Genomic DNA, 15117 nt, shown 5'->3' on the forward strand with positions numbered 1-15117 from the left:
GAACCATGGTAATGACCCATGGTATTATATGTATGAGGCCTATATAGAGGCTAGAGACTCCCCATTGAGAGATGTCAAGGAATATCGTATGAACAGGCATATGGTTTGTGGATTGTTCTCCTTCCTTAAGGAGTGAATGTATGGTGTTGCCCTACCTTAAGGGCTTGACCAATAAAGTGAATAATTTATCTATATTCAAATCTTGTTTTTCTTGGGTTTATTTATATTTACATATATTTTCATATCAGATCTATAACACTCTCAAGCCATATTCATCTAGAAGGAAGGACACCATTCCCTTCTAAATGACATAGTTGGAAGCTCCATCCAACCTGTCTTGATCACAAAGCCCAACAATGGCCATCTCAACAAATTGTCGAAAAATTCCTCTTTCCTTCTACTCGATTGTTGCTGAGCTACTCGCACTCCCTTATGGAGTGAGAAGATCAACTCACGACTACTACGAATATGCAAGGAAAATTGAACTTCTCAAGACTAGAAGTTCCCTGAGGAAAATTTTCCCTTTGTGTGTGCTATTCTCTCTTCCACCTCGACGTTGGTTCGACTTCAGTGTACTACTACAAAACCCTCTGTGTCTAGCTAGATATATGCCCAAAAAAATGACTGAGCTTCTCCCTCTGCCTATGGAATCACTTGATTTGGAAGGATCAAATTTTTCTGCCCCTCTCTTAGAAAAAATCAAACTTCCTCAAGCAATTCGGCCTCTTGGAAAAAAGACTACACCGCTGCTGGGAATTTGGGGTTGCTGCTCTTACTGAACAACGAAATTCACTTTTTCGCTTCTGATCTCTCTGACTAAGAAACTGCGCTTTGATACCATGTGAAAATTCCAAACTGGAACCCTATTGCAGCGACTGGAAATTATTCTCCTAATTGTTAATTTTATTTAACAATTGATTTGTTGTTTGCCACAACAAATACTGAATAAATCACACTGCAACCTTCACAAATAAAATATTGTGGAAAAAATAATTCGTTGGAAACTAAGAAATGCTAGCACACGCATATAAAATTAACACAATTATTTTTGGACAAAAGTCCCTGGAAAACCCCAACTTGGGAAAATTGATGCAACAGTTGAGGGTTTTATTACTATGTAGTAGTGGTAAATTATTAGTACAACTGGATGTTGAAATATGGTAATCCTACACAGAAAAAAATACTGGTAAAATTCTAGTGAGGAATTTCCTCACCCCACAAGCAATCCCCGTCACAACTTGCCTTCAGAAACTCGGTCGTATGACCCTCTGCGTCAGCCTCTAGGCAACCTGCTTGATGTCAAGCCTCTGATTTGTCTATGATGAAGTCGTTATGCCTTATTCTAGCTGGAAAGTTTCTCCTCTAACACTCTAGGACTCCTTCCTAGAGTCTATAACTGAAGACGTCTTTCCCTCTTAGCAAATCGAACTTGCCTCCAGAAGCTGCTGCATTGCCCCCATGTCAGCTTCTCTATGGATTTTCTGCCTCTCTGCAAATGCACTCGCTGGATCTAGAATACTTCCTCCAGCCTCATTGTCTTTTCCCCTCACTCACTAATTCGATCTCTAGCTCTTTTCGACAACTGAGTGTTGCTATTTTAGAAATCAATCTACCAAGAAATCGAACTGCTCAAGTGTATTCTCCATCACCACATCGACCTCCTTTTATAATCCTCTATTGGAGCACCAACGACCAAGATAAATGCCTGTGATCATCTATGGAACGATCCATGTGAGTTTCTAGATAATTCTTGTTTTGATTAATTAATATTGATTAATTAACCATATTCCCTAAGTTTAGACTTAGGAAATATTTGAAAACTGGTTAATAATCTAATTAAGTCATTTATAGGTGGAATTTCCATAAACAATTTCTGGGTTTTGGATATCTCATGTATTCTAGCCTCTCCACCAAATTTCGTGGCTAGAACACATCCGATGCTACAAAAACTAACATTTGGTAACAAGCTAATTAAGCTTTGTAGTTCCCAAGACCTGATCATTTGTAATGGAATTAATAAGTGGCCAACCTCCAACCAGATGATTTGTATTCATGGGCTTGACAGTAGTTTTGTGTATTATGTGATATCTGATATCCATGTTCTCAACCGTATTTTGAATTTGACCTCCTAAATGACCAAAGCATGATTATGACCATAGACCTCTAACCTTAACTCTAAACCTTGGCATTCACACCAGTTGCATTTAAGAGAATTGTGAGAGTCAAAGGCACATTCATTTTGAAAGAAGTAAAATGTATCTCTTCTTAATGGAATTCAATATGGATTTAGATTGCTTAACGTATAATGATAACATTGATCATATCTACAATAATTTTACTACACCGCTTTCCACTATCATTAACAAGTTCTCTACTGAGGTGTCTTATAAAAAAGATAATAGAACTTCCAGCCCATGCTATGATAATGATTGTAAAATTTCTAGGAAAGTAATTAGAGATGCTCCTAACAAAACCATAAAGATTGAAAAAATAAATATGTACAAAGATCTTATCAAGAAGAAGGAAAAATCCTATATAAATAGGAAGCAAGAAAATCTTCTTCACCTTTCTAAAATTGAGGCTAGAAAATTTTGGAGGAAAATTGTTGTTCATAAAATGAAAAAAAATAATTAATCCCCTTAAAGAATTGGGATATCTATCTTAAAAATATTTATGATTCCCTTGATGCCATGGGCACCATCTTGAACACTCCTATAGAGGAGGTTATCTTCTCTTTGGAAGATGTTGAGTTAGGATTAAGAAACTCACTAATGTGAAAACTAGGGATGTTGAACGCTACGAAGATGAAATTATCAAAATGGGAAGGTATGTGCTCATCCCTCGTATACACAAACTTCTCAATCAAGTAGTGAAACAAGGTTTCCCTATGCATTGGATGCAAAGCCTTATTGTACCTATTTTTAAAAGTGGGGATAAAAACACTCCCTCTAACTAAAGAACCATTATGATTAGTCACATTTTAGCCAAGTTGTATGGACTTGTTTTAGAAAAAAAATATTAGCCTTTGGCTTGAAGGACATGGTAAAATAGATAAAGGGCAAGTTGGATTTAGGAGACATCACTCAACTATAGACCATCTTGTTATTTTTAGGATCATTGCAGAGAACTATTGCAATAATAAGATCTCTTATGTTATTTTTTTGATTTAGAAAAGATTTCAACATTGTTCCTTGCGATAACTATGGACTATGCTAGAAGAGATAATGGTTCCTCTCGAGTTAAGGATTGTTGTGACTAGGCTATACGAGAATGTTATTTCCAAGCTTAGGATCGCTGAGGGCTGGTCAGAAGAAATTACATGCAATATTAGAGTTAAGTAAGGATTTCTCTTATCCCCTAACCCTTTTGACATTTATATTGATAAGCTGGAAGAGTGTTAGGAAGTTACAGGATGTGATAGTCCTAGACTCACTGGTATGGTCATTACTCTCCTCTTTTATGTTGAAAATACCATTTTTTTAGCTAGGATCCATGACAATCTCAATAAGTATATTAGAATCCTCCAACATTAGTGCTCCATGATGGGTATGATTGTTAATACTAACAAGGCTAAAGTCATGATAATTAATCCAAAAATATCAAGTATGATAATTACATTTATGATAAAAACTAGTTGGATAAAGTTTTTTCATACAAATATATGGGAATCAACATTCATCGTCAGTTCAATTAGAACTATAACATTGGGAAAAAGATAATTGGAGGCTAGAAAGTTTATTATGGGCTTGAAAACAATTGTAATTCTAAAAATATTTTAGCATGGAGTAAAAAACAATTCCTCTTTGAGACTATCATCACCCCTATTATTTTATGTGGATGTGAGGTTTGGGGTTGCAGTATATCTAGAGAATCGTTGATGAAGAATGAGCTAATCCAAAAGAATTTTATAACTTACAACCTCAAGGTTAAAGGAAATACACCCTACCATATCCTCTTGTTTGAAGCTAGCCTTTCCTCCATTGAAAGCATGGCTATGAATATATATCTCATGTATAAGAAGAATTTGTACAACATGGAAGCCAAAAGGTTTCCTAAAATTGTTTCTAACTCTAACCAAAGCCCCCACCTCTAACTCAAGCGAGGTTGTCACAAGGATGCTAAGTCTTGGCTAGACTAATGGGGGTAAAAGAGGAGATAATGTTGAAGAATAAAGACAATATTAATCATATTATTACTTCCAAATTTAAGGATAAGTTGTGGGACGATAAAGAGTTAGAGGGAAAAAGGAAACTAAGGTATTATAAGGAGGTAATATACCCCAATCTTGAAAACCAGAATTGTCTTTTTGTGTTGACCAATGCTAAGAAGAACATGAACATTTTCAAGATAGAAACTGATTTTCATGAGCCTCAAAGTGAAACCGGGCATTGGTCAATTCCAAAAACACCTTGGGATGAAAGAGTTTGTCACCCTTGTGATACTAAGAGGGTTGAAGATGAAAATCACTAACTCTTGAATTTCCTAGCTCTTACTCACATCCATTTTAATTTTCAAAATCTTTGTCACACTGCCAACCTTCTTAACTTCTTAAGTTAGCAAAAATATGACAATATAGGAACACTTCTCTCCCTTCTTTTTTATCACAAAAATAAATATTAAAGAATCACAATTAATATTTTACTTTCTTAAGGTCTCACAAACCATATTTGTCTTAGTAGAAATTAATCATCATCATTATCAATATTAATAAAATAACATTATAAATAAATACATTTTTCCAATATAAAAATATTTTATTTCTTACATATTTATAAAATTTTTAATTATTTTGAAAAAAATAATTACATTTTTGATACATCACATATGCATTGAACAGACCACGGTCATTGCAAGAAATGATCATTTTCCTTACCATAAATTTAGGGAAGCAAGTGTTGGATCAAGGTATCCCTACCTTGTCTTCCTTAGTTTAATTTTTTAATATTATTTATTTATTTAATTAAATTTTTTTTCATTTATCTATTTATTTATTTATTATTATTATTAATTATTTTACTTCTTTCTTATTATTATTTATTAGTTTTATTGTGTGGAACAATTAAATATATTATTCTTTTTCAGTTATTTCAAAAGGACCTCTTTTTGATTTAAATATTAATAATAATAAGAATAAAATTTGACTATATTATTCTTTTTCTAGTTATTTCAAAAGGACCTTCTTTTGATTTAAATATTAATAATAACAAGAGTAAAATTAATTTAATTCATGGTTTCTATTTAATTTTTTTATTTTTTTTTGTAAGCTTGGTGGGACTATATCTTCATCATGTCCAATATATCACCCTGAACTAGGAGGGGAATTGAACGAGTGACTTCACATCAAAGAGTGTCTGACGAGTGACTTCACATCAAGGAGTGCCTTACATGATTACTGTCCATCTATCCAAAACCCTATGGACCTATTTAATTTATTTTTAAATTTACCTTAATTTTTTTTTTGTAAGCTAAGGAGGGACCATTCTTTTTCTATTACTTCGAATTGAAACCATTACATTATCCTGGTGGCCTCAACCCGCCCCGAGGGGAATGGCCACCTTAAGTTTTTGACAGCCATCCAAAAAAAAAAAAAATACTAATTCTTCTTGTCCAGGCTATGTAAACTAAACATTCGAAAAGATTACTACTGCTTCTTGTTTGCATTCTAAACTGAAAATAGAAACGAAACTATCCAACTACTTTCAAAAAACTAAAGACAGCATATACATATCTTCAAATATTAGCCCGCCATGACTTCCTGCTGCTCCTCTTCTTTCTTTATGCCCGGGTTGATCTCCTTTATCTGCTGCTGTATCTCTTCTAGTTTTTTATCCTGCATTATCAGAGTGACCTGAATGTTCTGCAATTCTTTCTTCAAATTTGGAATTCCCTGGGATAGTTCTGCCATCTCCATGGCCACCTGTTCCATAGCCTTAGCCAACAGCCTTTTCATGACCCAGTATACATGCAAGGCCTGTTTATACAGAGTCATGCGTCCTCTCGTGTTCCCTAGATTCGGAAGGAGGTATTCCCAATCTTCCATTTCCGATCCTGATTGACCCTGGGTCGCATCTTCCTCCAGTTGCTGAATTATCCTTCTGATGTCCTTATTGGTGTTCTCACAATAGGCTTGCTCCGCAAACTGTATCTTTTTCTTCAGTGTTTTCCTGTACTTTCTTGCTGGTGCTGGTTCATGCTCTTCCCGTCTCCCTTCCGACCATCCTCTTCCTCTGCTGCATCGTCCTCGTCCCCGTCCTGCTCTTCCTTTGTTCCTGTAATTTCCCCTGCCTCCCCGACTCTTCATGCCCGAGGTGCTTCCGAATTCACCTCCCTCCTCTCGCCCTTTGCTCCTCCTGTCTCCATACTCCCTGTCCTCCTGTGTTTTGTCCTGTGTTGACCCCACGTCCTTCCATATCTTCTTTCGCGGTTGCTCCATTCTATCTTGGTCCGAATCAAACATTTCCACTTCATCTTCAGTATCGTCCTGAACTGTCTGATACTTCTCTGCCATTTCTCCATCCTCGATTCCTTTCCCTTTCTTTTCCTGGCTTCTCCGTCCTCTGTTGTCTTCGTCCCCGTCGCTTCTCATTCTCCTCCTCGTTGCCATTCGATTCTTCCTTCCGGCGTTGCCTGCTTGTTTTCTCAGCCTCCTCTGCCTTTCTGTTACCCTACCCAGAGCTTTCGCCACCCTGCTTCTTCGCAACTCCTCTGCAAACTCATTTAACGTCCTCCTCTCTTTGTCTCGCCTTCCTTCTTTATGATGTCTCCTCCGCCGATTCTCCTCATCTCTCCTCGCCTGCTTCACCTGCCACCTGCCGATTTCATCACCGCCCACCTCCCTTCGTCCTTCTTCTGTGCCGTCGTACCCACGTCCAATCTCTGCCGCCTTACCTCCACCAGCTGCTTCCTTCATTACCTCGTCGCCGTCCCTCCTCGATATGATACCTTTTCTGGTGATCTCTCTGTCCTCCTTCATCATTACCTGTATACCTTTTGCCTCGTCATCCTTCCTTCCCTGATCTGTATTAATTGCCCTGATCGCCGTCATTATCACCCTAATCGGGGAAATTTACCTTAATTTTATTTTTTCTTAGTGGTATTTGTTTTATTAGTGTGACCATATTATTATTTAATTTTAATTATTTCTATATGACTTTCCTTTTGATTAAAATATTAATAATTATAAATAAAATATTTTATATTTAAAACTAAATAATAATAATTCTGATCATATTTCTAAATTTTGAATAAGTTAATATTTACCATTTAAATTAAATTATAATAAATTTTATTAATGTGTTTGATAAAACACAAAAAAAAATCATTCAAACAATTAAACCCACCCTATTTCACTTTACATCCATCCCGACACAATACCATGAACTTAAACATTGTGGATCTTATACTTAAGCCCCTTTTTACTATAATCATCAACATTTTGTGTAGTGGCTCTCATCGTACTTCTCAATTGATAATGGGTTTAAGATCCCAAAAATGAAATGGCAAGTCATCATGATTTGTCCACTACCCACACCATACTTATTAAAGAGAACGTTTTTAAAAGTTGAATGGGAATGGGACCTTCTTTGACCCAAATCTTCCTACATGGGAGATTGTGTTCATTCAAATTTTGTGTATATAATTAATGATGAATGAGATAACTAATATTGAGAAGATGGAATTCGTTTCTTTATATATAAGGAAGATGCCCACTTTTCCTATACCATGTGGGTGCAACAAAAGTGACCAAATATCATCCACATACCAAACATGTCAAATCATACCTTTTCACTATTCATAATCGTATTGACCTTTCTTTTAAATAAGTTATCAAAGTTTTAAAAAGTTAAAGATATAGATGGAATGAAAATGTATAATGTTGATAGAGATTACATGCTATAGATTTAAATGGAGTTGTTTTTAGTGTGATTTTTTAGATTTTTTGGTATTGGAATTTAGCAGAAAAAATTGAAGTGAAATCATAATTTGTGTTATTTATACTGGTTTTTTTTTGGATTGTGCAGGGGTTGTCCATCAACTTGTGATTTCAATCAATTCTTGTTGGATTTTAGAGAAATTAGACCGAAAACCCATCAACTTTTTGCTTCCAAAAAGTCGCACTAAAGACAACTCGGATTTAAATTTGGTTAGTTTTTTTTCATTGTATAGGTGTAAGATTTAAATTTGTCCTTTTTTTTTGAATTGGGTCATGTTTTATCTAAATAGTTTGAGGAAGAGGGAGATATTAGTAGTAAGATTTTTTTAGAAATAGATATATTTTTTCTATGGAATTTTTTTTAGGTATTTTTTCACATTTTGTTAATGATATCAACATAAGTAAATTGGAATACAATATATACTTCTAACATAAAGGGAATTTATTAGATTTGAACCCATGATATCTAAGAAATATTCACCTTGAAAGGGGTTGAGTTAAATGAATTGAGTTAACCTATAGGGTTTTTCCTTAGACATACACACATTTATATATAAACACAATGAATCACGTGAATTGGGAATTTGGTTAGTTCCATACGGAGAACAAGTATCTAGTTCGAATCCCTTTGCCTTAGGTGCACTAGTATATATTGATGAAATTACGAGGAATACCATCCACAAATGTGGGGAAGCATCTCTTGGGTTTCTCCACGATTTTTTCCTTAGAAAAAAAGATAGAAATGTAGGCCCTAAGGTTAAACTTGATCGATTGAACCATCCACCTAAAGCATATTGTCAACAATGAAGCCATAGGCCACGTGTTCAAATTTGGTTGAGTACCTCAAGGTAAGTAGTTGTCATTATTGATAATAGTTGAACTAAACTCCATTTTCCTATTTCAAGAAGAGGAAGGGAACCTATGAAGTTTTTCTTGAAGAAAAATATCTCAATAATTAGCTTAAACAATTTGAACAAGTTGTTTCAAGGTGGTAATTTAGTCTTGGTCTCTAATATGGCTAAGATTCAAGCTTAGATAAGATCCAGCTAACCATTAAGCCATCTTACATTTATATATTACACAGAAGAGGAAAAGATCCAATGAAACCCTCCTCTTATCTATCTATATAACAATTTCAATACAATGTCTTATAAGCCTTATTTAACTCTTGGTTATTCATGTAATGTTTAAATTTTACCATTACATAGACATATTTCATAATTAGTATTTCGTTTTACATTAATACTATCTCCTTCTACTATATATTAGTACTTATAAACTATCAAGTTACATCAATTCGTAAACATAAATGTGAAAATAATATTCAAATTCTAAATCCTAAAAATGATCTATAAGAGCAACTTATAAAGTTTAGACTTACCAAATATGTTCAGTGTCTTATAATAGTAGATAATGACATTAATAAAGAGTTCAATGACACATCTACTTACACTAACAAACTATAGATTTTTATGACGCATTTATAACCAATAAACTAATCTTCACTTTACTTGATATTATTGAATAATCCATACTCCAAATAGATGTTAATTATTTAATCTAAATATAGGTTAACTATCTTAAGTAGTGTATCTATGTATTGTAGGCTATCCTTTGGGATTTTAATTAGGAAAGGAAGAATTTCATAGAATTTTTTTTTTAAATACCTATTATTATATTCATTCTATTTTTCCTAATAACCAGAAATGAGTGATTGGTAAAATAAATATTTTTTCAATTTTTCTTTATTTTATTTTTCCTTGATTTAAAAAATAATAATAAATAAATTATTATTTTGTTAATGAAAAGTAACAAAAATTATATAATAAATTAAATTACTTTAATTTAATTACTATTAATTAATTTTAATTTTATTTATAACATTAATAATTTTGGAAATTTTTTAATGTATTTTATTATTTTTTTTTGGAGATATTTAGGTAAATCCATTTGAAAGGATCACTTCATGTTGACTTATTAATAGAGTTTAATTTCAAAAACGTCAAGGAGAATTGACCTCGTGAACTTTCATTAAAAATGTATTTTTAGTAAAGAAAACTCGATCAATTAAACTAACTCTCAAAACTCAATTTACTTTATCATAGACTATATACTCATGAAATTTAATAATAAAAACACACACACACACACACACACACACACACACACACATATATATATATAATAGGAAAGACAATACTTCTTGTGAAACCCATTGAAATATTAAATTAAGATGACCTAGGAAATAAATTAGTCTTCTTGAAATAACCTTTGCTATGAGCTTGTATAAACAATTTCACAATTTCTCAGTTTGATGGAGGGAGTATTAGCCATTATGGGAATCTTTGTCAAGAAATATAATTGAAGGGTCCATATATCCTCCTAAAGCTCTTTTAGTGCATCATATATAAGATGTCACACTGTAACGCTTCTTTCAAATAACTTCATTGACCATCTATATGGTTCAAGAAACTTTTCGCAAACCTTAGACGATTACAACAAGGCCGCATAGCTAGTGTTCCCTGTCACTTAGTTTAATAAATTATTTTAATGTCATGGTGTGTTGTATGTAATCCAAACAATAATAAAATTGTAAGTTGAGTTATATGAATATTTGTTTAACCTTCTTTTTATTAATTTTTTTAATATAATTAAACATTTTTTGGGTAGATAAAGGTTATATATATATATATATATATATATATATATATAATTGACATTGAAGAGAATGATAACAAGTTAATAATTATTTATTTAATATTGAATGATGACAATTTTTTTATATAATGCTCATATTATAATACATGTCATGTCATTAGAGTATAGATTGATATAATGAGAGTTGTACAAATTGTACACATGTTATTTTTACATATTTTTTTCAAATTTATATTTTTTAAATTATTTTTTTGTAAATTAAAAAATAAAACCCATAAAAATTGTCTATTCAATACTTTACACCAATGAGAAAATGGAATTTTTGAATTTAATTACAAACCATTTGTGTTTATGGTACATAGTAATTAATATATAATGTTATTTTTCAAATTATTTATATTTATTGTACATAGTAATTAGTGATATAGTACATAGTAATTAATAATAGAGTACACAAAAGTCAATTCTTGCCATCATTACACAATAAGAGATGAAACATTTCAACCAATCATATTTGAGATAAATAGAAATAAATTTTATTTAAAAATAATAAATTTAATTTGAAAATGTTAAACTTTGGATAGATTTTAAATTTTTTAGTCACAAAAAAACCAATACCAATAGCAAGTCATTATATCTTACCAACCAAGTATAATAAAAGGGTAGTGTCCGTGAGTACATATTAAATGGAAAACTCTTATATGTCTAGATCACAAAATTGACTATTTTAACCATAGATTTATTAAAATTTATTTTTACATTTAAGTATAGAGATATCAATTTTTTTGAAAACAAGAAATATAATTGTTTAGATATTTAATATATGATGGATCGATATTTTTTTTTATAATATTATTTACATTGTTAGAAATTTCTAGAATGACACTGTGTAATATGTGTGATTTGTGTAACATTTCGAATGGTGACTCTATCCATCATCACGGACCACAAAGAGCTTCATGTGTTAACGAGTGCTCGAAAGCCTTTTTATAGGAGGATTTTGGAATGTTGGGTTAATTGTCATAATTTTCATTTTAATAAATGATATTTGACCAATCACCTTTTGAAACTGTGACCAATCAATTTTAATAAATTAATAATGATTTAGATTTAGTAATTTTGAAAATAGTGAAATAAGAAATAAGATTATTCATTTAATGTTTAAATGGAAAATCTCAAATGTTAATATAAAAATTACTTTAGAATTAAAAGTGAAAAACTTTTTTTAATATGAAAATAAATAAATAAATATGTTAATAGGATAGGATTGGATCCACATCAAGAGAATGGGGGTTGGTCCAACAAAATGGTCAGGAGGTTAAAGAGGCTAAGAACTGAGGAAATAAAAAGAGAACGAGATTAACGACAAATAAGAGGCAAACAAATTAAAGGAGTTAAGGATTAAAATCAAGTAAGATGAGGAGGAATAAGAAAAGGGGGGTAAGCATTAATAACTTGAGTTAAGGATTAAAAGGATGCTAAAGATCCAAATAAAATTAATACAAGGAGGCTATCATTACTATAAAATGAGATGATGAATAAATGTTAAGATTGAATAAGATGATAAGCCTAAAATGTAAAATAGAGAGGCTAAGCAATAAAATGAAAAAAAGGATTAATATTAAATAAGATGTTAAGAAAATAATACAAGGACCTAAGGAATAATATAAAATGATGAGGAAGAAGGTATGAGTATAAGATAACAATTCGAAATTCTGAAAGAAGGCAAAAACATTTTTTAGATAAAGGGGGCAGATTACGAAGATCAGGGATGGGACGGGATAAGCATCATAGAGTGAGATGGTAGATGACAGGTTTCCAGGATTTGCTGAGCCTGTAACCATCCTCCCTATTAAAGTTATTAGGGTTATTCTCGATTTCTAGGGCTTCCTGAATAATACGAGAATTGTAGAATGGTGCAGAGGCTATGATTTCTGATTGATTGAAACAAATTAAGTGTTTGGATTTATAAGAGTGTTTTGTGATGGAGGACTTTGAAAGATGGTTATGATTGGTGTCCGCAATGTGCTCCTTGAGGTGGGTTTGACCAATGTAAGATTTACCGCAAGAACAAGGAATTTTGTAAACCCCTGATCCTAACATGGGATCTGAAATGTCTTTGGCCGATCAGAACAATTGCTTGAGGGTTTTGTGGGGTTTAAATACATTTTTAATGTTTTTCTTAGCCAGAATCTTAGCAATAAGATATGTGGTCCCTTTGATGTAAGGGAGGGTTACAAGGCCACAAGATGGAGAGGGGTCCAAATTTTTTGGTTTAGGGTGAGCAACAAATCAAAGACCTTTAGAAATTTAAGCAGAGGAATAGTCATTAGATTTAAAAGCCTTAACGAGATGAGGGGAAGAGATTTTTAAAGCCCTCGAGAAGAGGGTTTTGAGAACTCCTTCGCTTTGGAATGGATGGGGATGAGAGATGGCATGGAGATAGCAATCAATATGAGAACTTTTTCTGTAGACTTGATGTGAGAGGGAGCCACTGGGGAGACGAGTGACAAGCACATCTAGGAAAGGAAGGGATTTTTTGGCCTCAATTTCCATAGTGAACTGGATAAGAGGGGAAGTGTTGTTAAGATGGGAATGAAAGGCATCCAGAGCGAGGAGACCGTGTTGCCAGATGATAAAGGTGTCATCCACAAACCAAAAGCAACATTTGGGTTTGAGATGCCAAGATTTGAGAGCTCTGGTCTCAAAGTGTTCCATAAAGATATTCACCACTACAGGAGATAGGGGGGAACCCATTGTCATACCTTCAGTTTTCTCATAGATGGTGTCTTTAAAAGAGAAGAAGGTGGAATTGAGGAAAACTCAGATCAGGTTTAGGGTTTCGGAGTCAACGAGTTGGGAGATCAAGTGCAGAGCTTTGAGGACAGGGATCTTGGTGAAAAGGGATACAACGTCGAAACTGACCAACAATTCATTCTCTTCCATCTGGATGGGTTTGGCATTCTCAATGACATCAATAGAATATTGCTTAGCTTCTCTATTTTACATTTTAAGCTCATCATCTTATTCAAGCTTAACCTTTATTCATCATCTCATTTTATAGTAATCCTAGCCTCCTTGTATTAATTTTATTTGGATCTTTAGCATCCTTTTAATCCTTAACTCAAGTTATAAATGCTCACCCTCCTTTTTTTATTCCTCCTCATCTTACTCGATTTTAATCCTTAACTCCTTTAATTTGTTTGTCTCTTATTTGTCATTAATCATATTCTCCTTTTATTTCTTCAGTTCTTAGCCTCTTTAACCTCCTGACCATTTTGTTGGACCAATGCCCATTCTCTTGATGTGGATCCAATCATGTCCTATTAACATATTTATTTATTTATTTATTTTCATATTAAAAAAAGTTTTTTCACTTTTAATACTAAAGTAATTTTTATATTAACATTTGTGATTTTCCATTTAAGCATTACATGAATAACCTTATTTCTTATTTCACTATTTTCAAAATTACCAAATCTAAATCATTACTAATTTATTAAAATTGACTGGTCAATTATCACAGTTTCAAAAGGTAATTGGTCAAATATTATTTATTAAAATCAAAATTATGACCGTTAATCCAACATTCCAAAATCCTCCTATAAAAAGGCTTTCCAGCACTCGTTAACACATGAAGCTCTCTGTGGTCCCTGATAATGGATAGAGTCACCATCCGAAAAGTTGGACAGATCACACATATTACATAGTGTCATTCCGGAAATTTCTAACAATATGATTCACTGTGGAAGTCTCCAATCACTCATTATATATATATATATATATATATGAAATTTAATTTTTTAATGTTAATTAATTTTTTCTATTATATCATAAAAACTAGCATGTAAAACTCATCCTTTTGCCTTCTCACTGTCGTGGTCTAATGCAAGGGAAACCATACTAGTGACAATGCAGGTGACTTACTAGTTTATTGTCCATCAGAATAATCAAAATTGTAGTTTTAGGTTAAGTTATCCTACATTTAGACATCTTTCTATGTGCATTATCAAAATTGTTACATATCATTTTTTAGGTGTAGCTAGCCATCCATCTATCTATGAAACTAAACGAAAGCTTCTTAATCCAAAACAGAAAACAAAATAACTGGGTGGCTATCAATTAACTGAGGATGCTACTGAGGTCATATCTTACATGCTTGGACTTGTTGGAGGATGGTGTTTGCATTGAAGGTGTGCCTTAATATGTGCTAGACAGGCATCAAGGCTAACCAAACAAGAACACCGATGATGCTAGACCCTTTGGATTTCATTGAGGTAAGTAATTATCCCATTGTGATCCTCATGCTTTTCTTTGAGGGCACGACCTAAAAGCATCTTCATTTACTAGTGAAGGGTGATGGAGTTAAAGTATTGATCTCATCATCCCCTGGCATGACCAAGGTCAAGGACCCAACCAAAAACTTCCAATTGGATTTCAAAATTTGAATAATCCTAACAACCATTCGTGGTCAAGGCTTCTAATTGTTAAATTTTCGTATGAATTTCTGGTGGGGTGGTAGAGTG

Source organism: Pinus tabuliformis, chromosome 9 (assembly GCF_031772625.1).
Source record: "Pinus tabuliformis cultivar Carrire ecotype Pingquan chromosome 9, CPIR1, whole genome shotgun sequence".
Taxonomy (NCBI): domain Eukaryota; kingdom Viridiplantae; phylum Streptophyta; class Pinopsida; order Pinales; family Pinaceae; genus Pinus; species Pinus tabuliformis.